At 42.5% G+C, this 18,283-nt stretch overlaps 7 pseudogenes; all 7 read right to left on the minus strand.

Moving 5' to 3' along the window:
• Positions 1-1,516: 1,516 nt before the first annotated feature.
• LOC148002094 (5S ribosomal RNA) lies at positions 1,517-1,634 on the minus strand (annotated as a pseudogene).
• Positions 1,635-4,010: 2,376 nt separating this feature from the next.
• On the minus strand, positions 4,011-4,128 carry LOC148002095 (5S ribosomal RNA; annotated as a pseudogene).
• Positions 4,129-6,564: 2,436 nt separating this feature from the next.
• On the minus strand, positions 6,565-6,682 carry LOC120096072 (5S ribosomal RNA; annotated as a pseudogene).
• A 2,360-nt stretch (positions 6,683-9,042) lies between these two features.
• Positions 9,043-9,160, minus strand: LOC120096056 (5S ribosomal RNA; annotated as a pseudogene).
• A 2,383-nt stretch (positions 9,161-11,543) lies between these two features.
• Positions 11,544-11,661, minus strand: LOC120096073 (5S ribosomal RNA; annotated as a pseudogene).
• A 2,305-nt stretch (positions 11,662-13,966) lies between these two features.
• LOC120096058 (5S ribosomal RNA) lies at positions 13,967-14,084 on the minus strand (annotated as a pseudogene).
• Positions 14,085-16,430: 2,346 nt separating this feature from the next.
• Positions 16,431-16,548, minus strand: LOC120096034 (5S ribosomal RNA; annotated as a pseudogene).
• Positions 16,549-18,283: the final 1,735 nt, after the last annotated feature.

Genomic DNA, 18,283 nt, shown 5'->3' on the forward strand with positions numbered 1-18,283 from the left:
ACATGGTGTCAAGTACTCTACTGTTACAGGAAGCAACTACAGAGAGCTCTCACTCGCTCAAAGGAGTCAGTGCCTTTTGACGCAGAACGAAAACCAAAAATCTCCCAACTACTGCCAATGCTTTCAAAACTAGCATATCAGACTTGATTTTCATCAGGATGCTCTTTGATCCACACTAGTAATTCAAAACCCAAGATCCAGATCATTCATATATATATATTTTTATATACATATATATATATATAATATTGTGTATTTATATATGCAAACAATTATTGTACTTCATTTCGGTACAAGAATGCCAAATCAGCCACTCCTCATAGAAGGCGATGACAATCTGAGGCCACTTCATATTCGCCTCCTTTGCTTGTCAGCAGCATCTCTCTTCTTCGATTTGCTCTCATCGGATTCACTATCAGATAAAGATTTCCTTTTTGGACAATCGTTTTCTTTACCAGCTTTTCGAGAATGAAGAAGTGCTTCAATTAATTCTGAACAATCTAAATTTTCTCCTGGTACCCAAGTATTATCGGCATCTGTAAACCCCTTCCACTTCACGAAATAGTTCACTACACAATGGTTCAGTACTTTTTCTACCACAAATTCTTCAGGCTCAGCATCTTCAACTCTTTTACTCTTTCCATTCTGTTTTTTTTTCCCAATTTTTGCAATGTAGTTTTATTGGAGGCCATTTTTAAAATTTAATCGGAGACTTGAAGCGCGCTCAGATGCTCAGGGCCGCGGATTCTGCAGAGTCTCCCGCCTATGTGATTCAGCTCAGGCACATCCTAGAGGAGGGGTTCCTCTGACATTTTTAAAGTCTATTTTTAGGGTTGGGGATTTAACTCAGTCGTAGGGCACATGCCTAGCAAGCACAAGGCCCTGGGTTTGATCCTTAGCTCTGGGGAAGGAAAAAAAAAGGCAAAATAAAAGTTGTGAAGTCGGGCTGGAAGGATGGCTTAGTGGTTAAGAGCACTGACTGCTCTTCCAGAGGTTCTGAGTTCAAATCCCAGCAACGACATGGTGTCTCACAGCCATCTGTAGTGAGATCTGATGCCCTCTTCTGGTGTGTCTGAAGACAGCTACAGTGTACTTATATATAAGAAATACATCTTTTTTAAAAAAGTTGTAAAGTCTATTTCTGTTTGTTGGTGTGGTTTGGTTTGTTTTGGGATGGGTTTTTTAAGGTTGCTTTGTTGTTTTGGTTTCTGTTGGTTTGTTACGCACATGGTCTCACTGTGTATCCCTGCTGTCCTGAAATCTCCTCCTGAGCTCCTGAGCTCCTGAGCTCCTGAGCTCCTGAGCTCCTGAGCTCCTGAGCTCCTGAGCTCCTGAGCTCCTGAGCTCCTGAGCTCCTGAGCTCCTGAGCTCCTGAGCTCCTGAGCTCCTGAGCTCCTGAGCTCCTGAGCTCCTGAGCTCCTGAGCTCCTGAGCTCCTGAGCTCCTGAGCTCCTGAGCTCCTGATTTTGATTGCCTGGCAAGAGCTCTACCACTGAGTTAAATCCCCAACCCCCAAAAGCCTACAGCACCCGGTATCCCAGGTGGTCTCCCATCCACGTACTAAGCATGCCCGACCCTGCTTAGCTTCCGAGATCAGACGAGATCGGGCGCGTTCCGGGTGGTATGGCTGTAGGCTCTTCTGATATTTTTTTAAGGAATATAAAACTATTCATTGACACAGCCAGAATACGGCAGATACATAGGTGAATGCGAGCAACAAACCAGTGAACTGAGCGAAGGACCCCAGTTGAAGAAATCAGAGAAAGGACTAAAAGAGCTTGAAGGGACTTGAGACCCCATATGAACAACAACACCAACCAACCAGAGCTTCCAGGGACTAAACCACAGCAGGACTTAATGGCCAACATCAGCTCTAACCATGATTCTACTTCCACATCAAACAGATTCCATGAATCATAACCTTTTAGTACAGATTTTAACTTCCTACAAAGGAATGTTTCAACCAGAGGAACCTTTACACAGAACAGCTGACTCGGACCTGCCTCTGTAGATCAGCTGGCCTCTTAAATCACAGCTCCACCTGCCTCTAGAGTTCTGGCATTAAAGGTGCACACCACCACACTAGGCCAAGTCTTGTTGTTAAATCAAGCTACTACTTCGTTTAATTCCGTTTTCTGAAGGTGGAGTTGGTATGAAAATAAACTACTGTATTTATTTGATAATACATCAATTCTGATGGGCTTGCTTTTAAACTATCCAATACATTACAGACTCTGCTTAATCCGAAAGGTTATGGTATCAGGAAAATGGTCAGGCTGATGGCCTCTCATCAACCTGTGTTTTCACGTTCAGCTCTTTTGAGTATTAAAAGCAAGCTAAAACAGACAGGTTATGTAAGTGTTTTATGCATACACTGCATACAAACAAACGCGCGCGCACACACACACACACACACACACACACACACACACACACAAACCAGAATGGTCCTTCTGTGTCCCAGTTAAAAATAAGTTCTGACTTGAGTCATGACTGTAAAATCTCCCCAGTGTTTAAGAAAAGCTGTTCTTCAAGCCGAGGAAATACAACATGGTGTCAAGTACTCTACTGTTACAGGAAGCAACTACAGAGAGCTCTCACTCGCTCAAAGGAGTCAGTGCCTTTTGACGCAGAACGAAAATCAAAAATCTCCCAACTACTGCCAATGCTTTCAAAACTAGCATATCAGACTTGATTTTCATCAGGATGCTCTTTGATCCACACTAGTAATTCAAAACCCAAGATCCAGATCATTCATATATATATATATATATATATATATATATATATATATATATTTATATACATATATATATAATATTGTGTATTTATATATGCAAACAATTATTGTACTTCATTTCGGTACAAGAATGCCAAATCAGCCACTCCTCATAGAAGGCGATGACAATCTGAGGCCACTTCATATTCGCCTCCTTTGCTTGTCAGCAGCATCTCTCTTCTTCGATTTGCTCTCATCGGATTCACTATCAGATAAAGATTTCCTTTTTGGACAATCGTTTTCTTTACCAGCTTTTCGAGAATGAAGAAGTGCTTCAATTAATTCTGAACAATCTAAATTTTCTCCTGGTACCCAAGTATTATCGGCATCTGTAAACCCCTTCCACTTCACGAAATAGTTCACTACACAATGGTTCAGTACTTTTTCTACCACAAATTCTTCAGGCTCAGCATCTTCAACTCTTTTACTCTTTCCATTCTGTTTTTTTTTTTTCCCAATTTTTGCAATGTAGTTTTATTGGAGGCCATTTTTAAAATTTAATCGGAGACTTGAAGCGCGCTCAGATGCTCAGGGCCGCGGATTCTGCAGAGTCTCCCGCCTATGTGATTCAGCTCAGGCACATCCTAGAGGAGGGGTTCCTCTGACATTTTTAAAGTCTATTTTTAGGGTTGGGGATTTAACTCAGTCGTAGGGCACATGCCTAGCAAGCACAAGGCCCTGGGTTCGATCCTTAGCTCTGGGGAAGGAAAAAAAAAGGCAAAATAAAAGTTGTGAAGTCGGGCTGGAAGGATGGCTTAGTGGTTAAGAGCACTGACTGCTCTTCCAGAGGTTCTGAGTTCAAATCCCAGCAACGACATGGTGTCTCACAGCCATCTGTAGTGAGATCTGATGCCCTCTTCTGGTGTGTCTGAAGACAGCTACAGTGTACTTATATTTAAGAAATACATCTTTTTTAAAAAAGTTGTAAAGTCTATTTCTGTTTGTTGGTGTGGTTTGGTTTGTTTTGGGATGGGTTTTTTAAGGTTGCTTTGTTGTTTTGGTTTCTGTTGGTTTGTTACGCACATGGTCTCACTGTGTATCCCTGCTGTCCTGAAATCTCCTCCTGAGCTCCTGAGCTCCTGAGCTCCTGAGCTCCTGAGCTCCTGAGCTCCTGAGCTCCTGAGCTCCTGAGCTCCTGAGCTCCTGAGCTCCTGAGCTCCTGAGCTCCTGAGCTCCTGATTTTGATTGCCTGGCAAGAGCTCTACCACTGAGTTAAATCCCCAACCCCCAAAAGCCTACAGCACCCGGTATCCCAGGTGGTCTCCCATCCACGTACTAAGCATGCCCGACCCTGCTTAGCTTCCGAGATCAGACGAGATCGGGCGCGTTCCGGGTGGTATGGCTGTAGGCTCTTCTGACATTTTTTTAAGGAATATAAAACTATTCATTGACACAACCAGAATACGGCAGATACATAGGTGAATGCGAGCAACAAACCAGTGAACTGAGCGCAGGACCCCAGTTGAAGAAATCAGAGAAAGGACTAAAAGAGCTTGAAGGGACTTGAGACCCCATATGAACAACAACACCAACCAACCAGAGCTTCCAGGGACTAAACCACAGCAGGACTTAATGGCCAACATCAGCTCTAACCATGATTCTACTTCCACATCAAACAGATTCCATGAATCATAACCTTTTAGTACAGATTTTAACTTCCTACAAAGGAATGGTTCAACCAGAGGAACCTTTACACAGAACAGCTGACTCGGACCTGCCTCTGTAGATCAGCTGGCCTCTTAAATCACAGCTCCACCTGCCTCTAGAGTTCTGGCATTAAAGGTGCACACCACCACACTAGGCCAAGTCTTGTTGTTAAATCAAGCTACTACTTCGTTTAATTCCGTTTTCTGAAGGTGGAGTTGGTATGAAAATAAACTACTGTATTTATTTGATAATACATCAATTCTGATGGGCTTGCTTTTAAACTATCCAATACATTACAGACTCTGCTTAATCCGAAAGGTTATGGTATCAGGAAAATGGTCAGGCTGATGGCCTCTCATCAACCTGTGTTTTCACGTTCAGCTCTTTTGAGTATTAAAAGCAAGCTAAAACAGACAGGTTATGTAAGTGTTTTATGCATACACTGCATACAAACAAACGCGCGCGCACACACACACACACACACACACACACACACACACACACAAACCAGAATGGTCCTTCTGTGTCCCAGTTAAAAATAAGTTCTGACTTGAGTCATGACTGTAAAATCTCCCCAGTGTTTAAGAAAAGCTGTTCTTCAAGCCGAGGAAATACAACATGGTGTCAAGTACTCTACTGTTACAGGAAGCAACTACAGAGAGCTCTCACTCGCTCAAAGGAGTCAGTGCCTTTTGACGCAGAACGAAAACCAAAAATCTCCCAACTACTGCCAATGCTTTCAAAACTAGCATATCAGACTTGATTTTCATCAGGATGCTCTTTGATCCACACTAGTAATTCAAAACCCAAGATCCAGATCATTCATATATATATATATATATATATATTTTATATACATATATATAATATTGTGTATTTATATATGCAAACAATTATTGTACTTCATTTCGGTACAAGAATGCCAAATCAGCCACTCCTCATAGAAGGCGATGACAATCTGAGGCCACTTCATATTCGCCTCCTTTGCTTGTCAGCAGCATCTCTCTTCTTCGATTTGCTCTCATCGGATTCACTATCAGATAAAGATTTCCTTTTTGGACAATCGTTTTCTTTACCAGCTTTTCGAGAATGAAGAAGTGCTTCAATTAATTCTGGACAATCTAAATTTTCTCCTGGTACCCAAGTATTATCGGCATCTGTAAACCCCTTCCACTTCACGAAATAGTTCACTACACAATGGTTCAGTACTTTTTCTACCACAAATTCTTCAGGCTCAGCATCTTCAACTCTTTTACTCTTTCCATTCTGTTTTTTTTTTTCCCAATTTTTGCAATGTAGTTTTATTGGAGGCCATTTTTAAAATTTAATCGGAGACTTGAAGCGCGCTCAGATGCTCAGGGCCGCGGATTCTGCAGAGTCTCCCGCCTATGTGATTCAGCTCAGGCACATCCTAGAGGAGGGGTTCCTCTGACATTTTTAAAGTCTATTTTTAGGGTTGGGGATTTAACTCAGTCGTAGGGCACATGCCTAGCAAGCACAAGGCCCTGGGTTCGATCCTTAGCTCTGGGGAAGGAAAAAAAAAGGCAAAATAAAAGTTGTAAAGTCGGGCTGGAAGGATGGCTTAGTGGTTAAGAGCACTGACTGCTCTTCCAGAGGTTCTGAGTTCAAATCCCAGCAACGACATGGTGTCTCACAGCCATCTGTAGTGAGATCTGATGCCCTCTTCTGGTGTGTCTGAAGACAGCTACAGTGTACTTATATATAAGAAATACATCTTTTTTAAAAAAGTTGTAAAGTCTATTTCTGTTTGTTGGTGTGGTTTGGTTTGGTTTGGGATGGGTTTTTTAAGGTTGCTTTGTTGTTTTGGTTTCTGTTGGTTTGTTACGCACATGGTCTCACTGTGTATCCCTGCTGTCCTGAAATCTCCTCCTGAGCTCCTGAGCTCCTGAGCTCCTGAGCTCCTGAGCTCCTGAGCTCCTGAGCTCCTGAGCTCCTGAGCTCCTGAGCTCCTGAGCTCCTGAGCTCCTGAGCTCCTGAGCTCCTGAGCTCCTGAGCTCCTGAGCTCCTGAGCTCCTGAGCTCCTGAGCTCCTGAGCTCCTGAGCTCCTGAGCTCCTGAGCTCCTGATTTTGATTGCCTGGCAAGAGCTCTACCACTGAGTTAAATCCCCAACCCCCAAAAGCCTACAGCACCCGGTATCCCAGGTGGTCTCCCATCCACGTACTAAGCATGCCCGACCCTGCTTAGCTTCCGAGATCAGACGAGATCGGGCGCGTTCCGGGTGGTATGGCTGTAGGCTCTTCTGACATTTTTTTAAGGAATATAAAACTATTCATTGACACAGCCAGAATACGGCAGATACATAGGTGAATGCGAGCAACAAACCAGTGAACTGAGCGCAGGACCCCAGTTGAAGAAATCAGAGAAAGGACTAAAAGAGCTTGAAGGGACTTGAGACCCCATATGAACACACCACCAACCAACCAGAGCTTCCAGGGACTAAACCACAGCAGGACTTAATGGCCAACATCAGCTCTAACCATGATTCCTCTTCCACATCAAACAGATTCCATGAATCATAACCTTTTAGTACAGATTTTAACTTCCTACAAAGGAATGTTTCAACCAGAGGAACCTTTACACAGAACAGCTGACTCGGACCTGCCTCTGTAGATCAGCTGGCCTCTTAAATCACAGCTCCACCTGCCTCTAGAGTTCTGGCATTAAAGGTGCACACCACCACACTAGGCCAAGTCTTGTTGTTAAATCAAGCTACTACTTCGTTTAATTCCGTTTTCTGAAGGTGGAGTTGGTATGAAAATAAACTACTGTATTTATTTGATAATACATCAATTCTGATGGGCTTGCTTTTAAACTATCCAATACATTACAGACTCTGCTTAATCCGAAAGGTTATGGTATCAGGAAAATGGTCAGGCTGATGGCCTCTCATCAACCTGTGTTTTCACGTTCAGCTCTTTTGAGTATTAAAAGCAAGCTAAAACAGACAGGTTATGTAAGTGTTTTATGCATACACTGCATACAAACAAACGCGCGCGCACACACACACACACACACACACACACACACACACAAACCAGAATGGTCCTTCTGTGTCCCAGTTAAAAATAAGTTCTGACTTGAGTCATGACTGTAAAATCTCCCCAGTATTTAAGAAAAGCTGTTCTTCAAGCCGAGGAAATACAACATGGTGTCAAGTACTCTACTGTTACAGGAAGCAACTACAGAGAGCTCTCACTCGCTCAAAGGAGTCAGTGCCTTTTGACGCAGAACGAAAACCAAAAATCTCCCAACTACTGCCAATGCTTTCAAAACTAGCATATCAGACTTGATTTTCATCAGGATGCTCTTTGATCCACACTAGTAATTCAAAACCCAAGATCCAGATCATTCATATATATATATTTTTATATACATATATATATATATAATATTGTGTATTTATATATGCAAACAATTATTGTACTTCATTTCGGTACAAGAATGCCAAATCAGCCACTCCTCATAGAAGGCGATGACAATCTGAGGCCACTTCATATTCGCCTCCTTTGCTTGTCAGCAGCATCTCTCTTCTTCGATTTGCTCTCATCGGATTCACTATCAGATAAAGATTTCCTTTTTGGACAATCGTTTTCTTTACCAGCTTTTCGAGAATGAAGAAGTGCTTCAATTAATTCTGAACAATCTAAATTTTCTCCTGGTACCCAAGTATTATCGGCATCTGTAAACCCCTTCCACTTCACGAAATAGTTCACTACACAATGGTTCAGTACTTTTTCTACCACAAATTCTTCAGGCTCAGCATCTTCAACTCTTTTACTCTTTCCATTCTGTTTTTTTTTCCCAATTTTTGCAATGTAGTTTTATTGGAGGCCATTTTTAAAATTTAATCGGAGACTTGAAGCGCGCTCAGATGCTCAGGGCCGCGGATTCTGCAGAGTCTCCCGCCTATGTGATTCAGCTCAGGCACATCCTAGAGGAGGGGTTCCTCTGACATTTTTAAAGTCTATTTTTAGGGTTGGGGATTTAACTCAGTCGTAGGGCACATGCCTAGCAAGCACAAGGCCCTGGGTTTGATCCTTAGCTCTGGGGAAGGAAAAAAAAAGGCAAAATAAAAGTTGTGAAGTCGGGCTGGAAGGATGGCTTAGTGGTTAAGAGCACTGACTGCTCTTCCAGAGGTTCTGAGTTCAAATCCCAGCAACGACATGGTGTCTCACAGCCATCTGTAGTGAGATCTGATGCCCTCTTCTGGTGTGTCTGAAGACAGCTACAGTGTACTTATATATAAGAAATACATCTTTTTTAAAAAAGTTGTAAAGTCTATTTCTGTTTGTTGGTGTGGTTTGGTTTGTTTTGGGATGGGTTTTTTAAGGTTGCTTTGTTGTTTTGGTTTCTGTTGGTTTGTTACGCACATGGTCTCACTGTGTATCCCTGCTGTCCTGAAATCTCCTCCTGAGCTCCTGAGCTCCTGAGCTCCTGAGCTCCTGAGCTCCTGAGCTCCTGAGCTCCTGAGCTCCTGAGCTCCTGAGCTCCTGAGCTCCTGAGCTCCTGAGCTCCTGAGCTCCTGAGCTCCTGAGCTCCTGATTTTGATTGCCTGGCAAGAGCTCTACCACTGAGTTAAATCCCCAACCCCCAAAAGCCTACAGCACCCGGTATCCCAGGTGGTCTCCCATCCACGTACTAAGCATGCCCGACCCTGCTTAGCTTCCGAGATCAGACGAGATCGGGCGCGTTCCGGGTGGTATGGCTGTAGGCTCTTCTGATATTTTTTTAAGGAATATAAAACTATTCATTGACACAGCCAGAATACGGCAGATACATAGGTGAATGCGAGCAACAAACCAGTGAACTGAGCGAAGGACCCCAGTTGAAGAAATCAGAGAAAGGACTAAAAGAGCTTGAAGGGACTTGAGACCCCATATGAACAACAACACCAACCAACCAGAGCTTCCAGGGACTAAACCACAGCAGGACTTAATGGCCAACATCAGCTCTAACCATGATTCTACTTCCACATCAAACAGATTCCATGAATCATAACCTTTTAGTACAGATTTTAACTTCCTACAAAGGAATGTTTCAACCAGAGGAACCTTTACACAGAACAGCTGACTCGGACCTGCCTCTGTAGATCAGCTGGCCTCTTAAATCACAGCTCCACCTGCCTCTAGAGTTCTGGCATTAAAGGTGCACACCACCACACTAGGCCAAGTCTTGTTGTTAAATCAAGCTACTACTTCGTTTAATTCCGTTTTCTGAAGGTGGAGTTGGTATGAAAATAAACTACTGTATTTATTTGATAATACATCAATTCTGATGGGCTTGCTTTTAAACTATCCAATACATTACAGACTCTGCTTAATCCGAAAGGTTATGGTATCAGGAAAATGGTCAGGCTGATGGCCTCTCATCAACCTGTGTTTTCACGTTCAGCTCTTTTGAGTATTAAAAGCAAGCTAAAACAGACAGGTTATGTAAGTGTTTTATGCATACACTGCATACAAACAAACGCGCGCGCACACACACACACACACACACACACACACACACACACACAAACCAGAATGGTCCTTCTGTGTCCCAGTTAAAAATAAGTTCTGACTTGAGTCATGACTGTAAAATCTCCCCAGTGTTTAAGAAAAGCTGTTCTTCAAGCCGAGGAAATACAACATGGTGTCAAGTACTCTACTGTTACAGGAAGCAACTACAGAGAGCTCTCACTCGCTCAAAGGAGTCAGTGCCTTTTGACGCAGAACGAAAATCAAAAATCTCCCAACTACTGCCAATGCTTTCAAAACTAGCATATCAGACTTGATTTTCATCAGGATGCTCTTTGATCCACACTAGTAATTCAAAACCCAAGATCCAGATCATTCATATATATATATATATATATATATATATATATATATATATATTTATATACATATATATATAATATTGTGTATTTATATATGCAAACAATTATTGTACTTCATTTCGGTACAAGAATGCCAAATCAGCCACTCCTCATAGAAGGCGATGACAATCTGAGGCCACTTCATATTCGCCTCCTTTGCTTGTCAGCAGCATCTCTCTTCTTCGATTTGCTCTCATCGGATTCACTATCAGATAAAGATTTCCTTTTTGGACAATCGTTTTCTTTACCAGCTTTTCGAGAATGAAGAAGTGCTTCAATTAATTCTGAACAATCTAAATTTTCTCCTGGTACCCAAGTATTATCGGCATCTGTAAACCCCTTCCACTTCACGAAATAGTTCACTACACAATGGTTCAGTACTTTTTCTACCACAAATTCTTCAGGCTCAGCATCTTCAACTCTTTTACTCTTTCCATTCTGTTTTTTTTTTTCCCAATTTTTGCAATGTAGTTTTATTGGAGGCCATTTTTAAAATTTAATCGGAGACTTGAAGCGCGCTCAGATGCTCAGGGCCGCGGATTCTGCAGAGTCTCCCGCCTATGTGATTCAGCTCAGGCACATCCTAGAGGAGGGGTTCCTCTGACATTTTTAAAGTCTATTTTTAGGGTTGGGGATTTAACTCAGTCGTAGGGCACATGCCTAGCAAGCACAAGGCCCTGGGTTCGATCCTTAGCTCTGGGGAAGGAAAAAAAAAGGCAAAATAAAAGTTGTGAAGTCGGGCTGGAAGGATGGCTTAGTGGTTAAGAGCACTGACTGCTCTTCCAGAGGTTCTGAGTTCAAATCCCAGCAACGACATGGTGTCTCACAGCCATCTGTAGTGAGATCTGATGCCCTCTTCTGGTGTGTCTGAAGACAGCTACAGTGTACTTATATTTAAGAAATACATCTTTTTTAAAAAAGTTGTAAAGTCTATTTCTGTTTGTTGGTGTGGTTTGGTTTGTTTTGGGATGGGTTTTTTAAGGTTGCTTTGTTGTTTTGGTTTCTGTTGGTTTGTTACGCACATGGTCTCACTGTGTATCCCTGCTGTCCTGAAATCTCCTCCTGAGCTCCTGAGCTCCTGAGCTCCTGAGCTCCTGAGCTCCTGAGCTCCTGAGCTCCTGAGCTCCTGAGCTCCTGAGCTCCTGAGCTCCTGAGCTCCTGAGCTCCTGAGCTCCTGAGCTCCTGATTTTGATTGCCTGGCAAGAGCTCTACCACTGAGTTAAATCCCCAACCCCCAAAAGCCTACAGCACCCGGTATGCCAGGTGGTCTCCCATCCACGTACTAAGCATGCCCGACCCTGCTTAGCTTCCGAGATCAGACGAGATCGGGCGCGTTCCGGGTGGTATGGCTGTAGGCTCTTCTGACATTTTTTTAAGGAATATAAAACTATTCATTGACACAACCAGAATACGGCAGATACATAGGTGAATGCGAGCAACAAACCAGTGAACTGAGCGCAGGACCCCAGTTGAAGAAATCAGAGAAAGGACTAAAAGAGCTTGAAGGGACTTGAGACCCCATATGAACAACAACACCAACCAACCAGAGCTTCCAGGGACTAAACCACAGCAGGACTTAATGGCCAACATCAGCTCTAACCATGATTCTACTTCCACATCAAACAGATTCCATGAATCATAACCTTTTAGTACAGATTTTAACTTCCTACAAAGGAATGTTTCAACCAGAGGAACCTTTACACAGAACAGCTGACTCGGACCTGCCTCTGTAGATCAGCTGGCCTCTTAAATCACAGCTCCACCTGCCTCTAGAGTTCTGGCATTAAAGGTGCACACCACCACACTAGGCCAAGTCTTGTTGTTAAATCAAGCTACTACTTCGTTTAATTCCGTTTTCTGAAGGTGGAGTTGGTATGAAAATAAACTACTGTATTTATTTGATAATACATCAATTCTGATGGGCTTGCTTTTAAACTATCCAATACATTACAGACTCTGCTTAATCCGAAAGGTTATGGTATCAGGAAAATGGTCAGGCTGATGGCCTCTCATCAACCTGTGTTTTCACGTTCAGCTCTTTTGAGTATTAAAAGCAAGCTAAAACAGACAGGTTATGTAAGTGTTTTATGCATACACTGCATACAAACAAACGCGCGCGCACACACACACACACACACACACACACACACACACACACAAACCAGAATGGTCCTTCTGTGTCCCAGTTAAAAATAAGTTCTGACTTGAGTCATGACTGTAAAATCTCCCCAGTGTTTAAGAAAAGCTGTTCTTCAAGCCGAGGAAATACAACATGGTGTCAAGTACTCTACTGTTACAGGAAGCAACTACAGAGAGCTCTCACTCGCTCAAAGGAGTCAGTGCCTTTTGACGCAGAACGAAAACCAAAAATCTCCCAACTACTGCCAATGCTTTCAAAACTAGCATATCAGACTTGATTTTCATCAGGATGCTCTTTGATCCACACTAGTAATTCAAAACCCAAGATCCAGATCATTCATATATATATATATATATATATATTTTATATACATATATATAATATTGTGTATTTATATATGCAAACAATTATTGTACTTCATTTCGGTACAAGAATGCCAAATCAGCCACTCCTCATAGAAGGCGATGACAATCTGAGGCCACTTCATATTCGCCTCCTTTGCTTGTCAGCAGCATCTCTCTTCTTCGATTTGCTCTCATCGGATTCACTATCAGATAAAGATTTCCTTTTTGGACAATCGTTTTCTTTACCAGCTTTTCGAGAATGAAGAAGTGCTTCAATTAATTCTGGACAATCTAAATTTTCTCCTGGTACCCAAGTATTATCGGCATCTGTAAACCCCTTCCACTTCACGAAATAGTTCACTACACAATGGTTCAGTACTTTTTCTACCACAAATTCTTCAGGCTCAGCATCTTCAACTCTTTTACTCTTTCCATTCTGTTTTTTTTTCCCAATTTTTGCAATGTAGTTTTATTGGAGGCCATTTTTAAAATTTAATCGGAGACTTGAAGCGCGCTCAGATGCTCAGGGCCGCGGATTCTGCAGAGTCTCCCGCCTATGTGATTCAGCTCAGGCACATCCTAGAGGAGGGGTTCCTCTGACATTTTTAAAGTCTATTTTTAGGGTTGGGGATTTAACTCAGTCGTAGGGCACATGCCTAGCAAGCACAAGGCCCTGGGTTCGATCCTTAGCTCTGGGGAAGGAAAAAAAAAGGCAAAATAAAAGTTGTAAAGTCGGGCTGGAAGGATGGCTTAGTGGTTAAGAGGACTGACTGCTCTTCCAGAGGTTCTGAGTTCAAATCCCAGCAACGACATGGTGTCTCACAGCCATCTGTAGTGAGATCTGATGCCCTCTTCTGGTGTGTCTGAAGACAGCTACAGTGTACTTATATATAAGAAATACATCCTTTTTAAAAAAGTTGTAAAGTCTATTTCTGTTTGTTGGTGTGGTTTGGTTTGGTTTGGGATGGGTTTTTTAAGGTAGCTTTGTTGTTTGGTTTCTGTTGGTTTGTTACGCACATGGTCTCACTGTGTATCCCTGCTGTCCTGAAATCTCCTCCTGAGCTCCTGAGCTCCTGAGCTCCTGAGCTCCTGAGCTCCTGAGCTCCTGAGCTCCTGAGCTCCTGATTTTGATTGCCTGGCAAGAGCTCTACCACTGAGTTAAATCCCCAACACCCAAAAGCCTACAGCACCCGGTATCCCAGGTGGTCTCCCATCCACGTACTAAGCATGCCCGACCCTGCTTAGCTTCCGAGATCTTACGAGATCGGGCGCGTTCCGGGTGGTATGGCTGTAGGCTCTTCTGACATTTTTTTAAGGAATATAAAACTATTCATTGACACAGCCAGAATACGGCAGATACATAGGTGAATGCGAGCAACAAACCAGTGAACTGAGCGCAGGACCCCAGTTGAAGAAATCAGAGAAAGGACTAAAAGAGCTTGAAGGGACTTGAGACCCCATATGAACAACAACACCAACCAACCAGAGCTTCCAGGGACTAAACCACAGCAGGACTTAATGGCCAACATCAGCTCTAACCATGATTCTACTTCCACATCAAACAGATTCCATGAATCATAACCTTTTAGTACAGATTTTAACTTCCTACAAAGGAATGGTTCAACCAGAGGAACCTTTACACAGAACAGCTGACTCGGACCTGCCTCTGTAGATCAGCTGGCCTCTTAAATCACAGCTCCACCTGCCTCTAGAGTTCTGGCATTAAAGGTGCACACCACCACACTAGGCCAAGTCTTGTTGTTAAATCAAGCTACTACTTCGTTTAATTCCGTTTTCTGAAGGTGGAGTTGGTATGAAAATAAACTACTGTATTTATTTGATAATACATCAATTCTGATGGGCTTGCTTTTAAACTATCCAATACATTACAGACTCTGCTTAATCCGAAAGGTTATGGTATCAGGAAAATGGTCAGGCTGATGGCCTCTCATCAACCTGTGTTTTCACGTTCAGCTCTTTTGAGTATTAAAAGCAAGCTAAAACAGACAGGTTATGTAAGTGTTTTATGCATACACTGCATACAAACAAACGCGCGCACACACACACACACACACACACACACACACAAGCCAGAATGGTCCTTCTGTGTCCCAGTTAAAAATAAGTTCTGACTTGAGTCATGACTGTAAAATCTCACCAATGTTTAAGAAAAGCTGTTCTTCAAGCCGAGGAAATACAACATGGTGTCAAGTACTCTACTGTTACAGGAAGCAACTACAGAGAGCTCTCACTCGCTCAAAGGAGTCAGTGCCTTTTGACGCAGAACGAAAACCAAAAATCTCCCAACTACTGCCAATGCTTTCAAAACTAGCATATCAGACGTGATTTTCATCAGGATGCTATTTGATCCACAATAGTAATTCAAAACCCAAGATCCAGATCATTCATATATATATATATATATATATATATATATATATAATATTGTGTATTTATATATGCAAACAATTATTGTACTTCATTTCGGTACAAGAATGCCAAATCAGCCACTCCTCATAGAAGGCGATGACAATCTGAGGCCACTTCATATTCGCCTCCTTTGCTTGTCAGCAGCATCTCTCTTCTTCGATTTGCTCTCATCGGATTCACTATCAGATAAAGATTTCCTTTTTGGACAATCGTTTTCTTTACCAGCTTTTCGAGAATGAAGAAGTGCTTCAATTAATTCTGGACAATCTAAATTTTCTCCTGGTACCCAAGTATTATCGGCATCTGTAAACCCCTTCCACTTCACGAAATAGTTCACTACACAATGGTTCAGTACTTTTTCTACCACAAATTCTTCAGGCTCAGCATCTTCAACTCTTTTACTCTTTCCATTCTGTTTTTTTTTTCCCAATTTTTGCAATGTAGTTTTATTGGAGGCCATTTTTAAAATTTAATCGGAGACTTGAAGCGCGCTCAGATGCTCAGGGCCGCGGATTCTGCAGAGTCTCCCGCCTATGTGATTCAGCTCAGGCACATCCTAGAGGAGGGGTTCCTCTGACATTTTTAAAGTCTATTTTTAGGGTTGGGGATTTAACTCAGTCGTAGGGCACATGCCTAGCAAGCACAAGGCCCTGGGTTCGATCCTTAGCTCTGGGGAAGGAAAAAAAAAGGCAAAATAAAAGTTGTAAAGTCGGGCTGGAAGGATGGCTTAGTGGTTAAGAGCACTGACTGCTCTTCCAGAGGTTCTGAGTTCAAATCCCAGCAACGACATGGTGTCTCACAGCCATCTGTAGTGAGATCTGATGCCCTCTTCTGGTGTGTCTGAAGACAGCTACAGTGTACTTATATATAAGAAATACATCTTTTTTAAAAAAGTTGTAAAGTCTATTTCTGTTTGTTGGTGTGGTTTGGTTTGGTTTGGGATGGGTTTTTTAAGGTTGCTTTGTTGTTTTGGTTTCTGTTGGTTTGTTACGCACATGGTCTCACTGTGTATCCCTGCTGTCCTGAAATCTCCTCCTGAGCTCCTGAGCTCCTGAGCTCCTGAGCTCCTGAGCTCCTGAGCTCCTGAGCTCCTGAGCTCCTGAGCTCCTGAGCTCCTGAGCTCCTGAGCTCCTGAGCTCCTGAGCTCCTGAGCTCCTGATTTTGATTGCCTGGCAAGAGCTCTACCACTGAGTTAAATCCCCAACCCCCAAAAGCCTACAGCACCCGGTATCCCAGGTGGTCTCCCATCCACGTACTAAGCATGCCCGACCCTGCTTAGCTTCCGAGATCAGACGAGATCGGGCGCGTTCCGGGTGGTATGGCTGTAGGCTCTTCTGACATTTTTTTAAAGGAATATAAAACTATTCATTGACACAACCAGAATACGGCAGATACATAGGTGAATGCGAGCAACAAACCAGTGAACTGAGCGCAGGACCCCAGTTGAAGAAATCAGAGAAAGGACTAAAAGAGCTTGAAGCGACTTGAGACCCCATATGAACAACAACACCAACCAACCAGAGCTTCCAGGGACTAAACCACAGCAGGACTTAATGGCCAACATCAGCTCTAACCATGATTCTACTTCCACATCAAACAGATTCCATGAATCATAACCTTTTAGTACAGATTTTAACTTCCTACAAAGGAATGTTTCAACCAGAGGAACCTTTACACAGAACAGCTGACTCGGACCTGCCTCTGTAGATCAGCTGGCCTCTTAAATCACAGCTCCACCTGCCTCTAGAGTTCTGGCATTAAAGGTGCACACCACCACACTAGGCCAAGTCTTGTTGTTAAATCAAGCTACTACTTCGTTTAATTCCGTTTTCTGAAGGTGGAGTTGGTATGAAAATAAACTACTGTATTTATTTGATAATACATCAATTCTGATGGGCTTGCTTTTAAACTATCCAATACATTACAGACTCTGCTTAATCCGAAAGGTTATGGTATCAGGAAAATGGTCAGGCTGATGGCCTCTCATCAACCTGTGTTTTCACGTTCAGCTCTTTTGAGTATTAAAAGCAAGCTAAAACAGACAGGTTATGTAAGTGTTTTATGCATACACTGCATACAAACAAACGCGCGCACACACACACACACACACACACACACACACACACACACACACAAGCCAGAATGGTCCTTCTGTGTCCCAGTTAAAAATAAGTTCTGACTTGAGTCATGACTGTAAAATCTCACCAATGTTTAAGAAAAGCTGTTCTTCAAGCCGAGGAAATACAACATGGTGTCAAGTACTCTACTGTTACAGGAAGCAACTACAGAGAGCTCTCACTCGCTCAAAGGAGTCAGTGCCTTTTGACGCAGAACGAAAACCAAAAATCTCCCAACTACTGCCAATGCTTTCAAAACTAGCATATCAGACGTGATTTTCATCAGGATGCTATTTGATCCACAATAGTAATTCAAAACCCAAGATCCAGATCATTCATATATATATATATATATATATATATAATATTGTGTATTTATATATGCAAACAATTATTGTACTTCATTTCGGTACAAGAATGCCAAGTCAGCCACTCCTCATAGAAGGCGATGACAATCTGAGGCCACTTCATATTCGCCTCCTTTGCTTGTCAGCAGCATCTCTCTTCTTCGATTTGCACTCATCGGATTCACTATCAGATAAATATTTCCTTTTTGGACCATCGTTTTCTCTACCAGCTTTTCAAGAATGAAGAAGTGCTTCAATTAATTCTGGACAATCTAAATTTTCTCCTGGTACCCAAGTATTATCGGCATCTGTAAACCCCTTCCACTTCAAGAAATAGTTCACTACACAATGGTTCAGTACTTTTCTACCACAAATTCTTCAGCCTCAGCCTCTTCAACTCTTTTACTCTTTCCATTCTGTTTTTTTTTCCCATTTTTTGCAATGTAGTTTTATTGGAGGCCATTTTTAAAATTTAATCGGAGACTTGAAGCGCACTCAGATGCTCAGGGCCGCGGATTCTGCAGAGTCTCCCGCCTGTGTGCTTCAGCTCAGGCACATCCTAGAGGAGGGGTTCCTCTGACATTTTTAAAGTCTATTTTTA

Source organism: Rattus norvegicus, chromosome 12 (assembly GCF_021556685.1).
Source record: "Rattus norvegicus strain SHRSP/BbbUtx chromosome 12, alternate assembly SHRSP_T2T, whole genome shotgun sequence".
Lineage (NCBI taxonomy): Eukaryota > Metazoa > Chordata > Mammalia > Rodentia > Muridae > Rattus > Rattus norvegicus.